This window comes from Podarcis erhardii (assembly GCF_964252035.2).
Source record: "Podarcis erhardii genome assembly, chromosome: 2".
Taxonomy (NCBI): domain Eukaryota; kingdom Metazoa; phylum Chordata; class Lepidosauria; order Squamata; family Lacertidae; genus Podarcis; species Podarcis erhardii.
Window position 1 is genome coordinate 63,930,187 of NC_138498.1, and position 2,516 is coordinate 63,932,702.

A 2,516-nucleotide genomic window follows, 5' to 3' on the forward strand; every position below is an offset into this window, starting at 1 on the left:
GTTTCAGAAGCTTCAGCCAGTGAATGGCAGCTTCCTCTGGAAGCCCAGTCAAGCCATCCCAGTGCTGAGTCTGCTGATCAGTCTGAAGCTCCCAGTGCGACAGGAAGGAATCCAGAATTATCTTTTAGATACTGTTTTCTCCTTGTATCTTGACAAGAAGAATAATGTCTCTCCGCTTCTTCTCCCGGATCAGAAAAAAAAAAAGCGAGGCTGTGCGTGCAGCAGCAGTACCGCCATGTTATCAACAGCAGAGAGGGGCATTCTCAGACCACTTCCAGAGAACTTGTCAAGGCAATTAACAGTTGGCAGAAACATTAATGCTTGGCATTAAAGGCCCTGGCGCTAGTTAGGAAAGATAATTTATTTTCTCAGGATCTCTCGCCAGGAAGTAAGCCATAAACTCCAAAGCCACATCTACTTTTCAACTAGTGACAGTGGAGAATATTTCAACTTTATCTCCTTAGCTATCTCCCTTCAACTGTTCTGTGGCTACAGCCTCCCATTATTGCTCATCCGGACTGCATATAGGATTGCTGCTGCATTCTTTGGTAATTGCAGCTACCTCAGTGCATTGGATAATTCTAGAATATTCGGCCAAAATACTTCTGCTCTCTTTAGTCCTTCTTTGCAGTGACGTGGCTATAAATCTGCTTTAAGTTGTTAGCATGCCTTAAAAAAATAATCAAGCAATTATTTGGTTCACTGTTGATCCATTCTACTTGTGTGGTCTACCGGTTCCCACCAATATAAGTTCATGAAGTTGTGTAATTTGTTTTGAGATTGATCTGTTTATCTCTTCTCCTAGCTTGGCAGATGCTGGCCAAGCCGGCAAGCCCTTAAGTGAAAGATGCAAATGGACAAATGTGCTTAATCAGAACCCCTTTAACAAGTCATGTTGTTACTGTGTGGGTGGATGGGTGTTTGCAAATGCCAGGCCGAATACTTAGCAAATTCCTTTCCCCACAAGAATAATTAATCAGTGGGAACATTTTCGCCACTGGACATTGTGAACTTTAGCTCTGAGACTAGTTATTAGTCATATTTTATCCCCCTTTCTTGGCATGGTAATTTCTGTGCAAGTCCCACTCTGAAAAACTCTCACAAGGGTTCAAGTATTCTAAAATGCATATTTCTTGGAACTATTGTAGCTGACCTTGCAAACGACCTTTGTTCTTGACAAAATTGCCATGTTTTTTGTAGACATTGTAAGTATCCGGGGGTGTAATGGACACAGGAACGCGAATATATTTTGGAACAATATGGACTCTCAGAAAACACGCAAGGGTACTAAAACTGCCTTAAGTTCCAAATAATAGGAATTTCTGCCTGGTGAGTATAAATTTGTAACCAGTTTTGTATTTTCACTTTCCTCTGGTATCTCTCCCTCTCTCTTTTGTTGGGGGATGGATGTTTTGATTTAAATGGTTCCTTTTCCCATTTGCTAATGGGGAATTATTCCAGAGAACGGTGCCAGAGGCCACATTCCAGAGATCAGACAGTCTACTGCTTCATCCCTATCAGATGTGGTACACCAAATATCACAGCAACGCTTTTTTTCTCCAGCGCTGGATATTCCCACTTGAGTGTGTAGTGAGGCAACCACAAAATGTTAGCTAATGAAACACAGACTTAGGGGGGCGGAGGGCAGAGCTGGGACAACGCTGGAAAGGGAGAACGTGTATCCTGACTGATGTTTCTCAAATGGGATGACAAGGGCTTCCCGCAGTCCCTGGAGCTCTTTTGTGTATTTCTTGCGCTGAGTGCCATTGGGAATGCGAAAGCGCTGGGAATTCTTCTGCCCCCACAGACTCTGGTAGCCTTGCAGTGGCACACAAGCAGATGACGAAAGGCTGGCCTTTTCATCTCAAAGATCAAGAAAGAACATGAAGCTCTGAAGGCACAATGTGAGCAATAAACATCCTTCGTTAAGTCCTCCAAAGCCGAATTGAAAAGTAGAACCGACACCTTTCTTGTGTGGCCCTTTTCTTGTATTTCAGAGCATGGAAAATAAACAGGTGCAGCTTTTACAACCACATGTGGAAAACTCTGCCAGTGGAATTTCCAAGTCTCATTAAAATCCCTGGTCATTGCTGGGTGGCTGAACGGACCGAGCAGCCGTATTTTGATTGTCTTGACAATGAAGTATTGAGAGCTCCAGGAAGGGAACAGAAAGATAGTTCACTTGCTTGCCCAGTGCAGCTGTCCTGTGCACCTCTCTGCCCAGTGCCACTCAGCATGGAGTCAACAAGTCTTGTTTATTATTTTCCCATTTGCACAAATGTTGCCACACAGGGGGCAAGAGAAATGCGGCTTACTCAGTCAAGCCACCATTCCGTTCTGCAATGAATGCAGCTCACCATCCATGGTGCCCAGTAAGTCAGGCAGGGCACTGAAAGCAGGGTGCCCAGGATCCTCACAAACCTGGTGTCAGCGCTCAGGGGTGCCATCAGGATTTTCTGGGCCCAGTACACTGCATGGAGATTGCAGAAGAGGAGATTTGCAAAAGAGGACACATA

At 44.5% G+C, this 2,516-nt stretch overlaps 1 long non-coding RNA gene across 1 annotated transcript; it reads left to right on the top strand.

The window, feature by feature from the left end:
* The first annotated feature begins 202 nt into the window (after nucleotides 1-202).
* Nucleotides 203-2,240, top strand: LOC309334769. Its single transcript, XR_014153262.1, has 3 exons — nucleotides 203-548; nucleotides 1,201-1,329; nucleotides 1,462-2,240. It is a non-coding gene; the product is annotated as an uncharacterized lncRNA (long non-coding RNA).
* The last annotated feature ends 276 nt before the right edge of the window (nucleotides 2,241-2,516 follow it).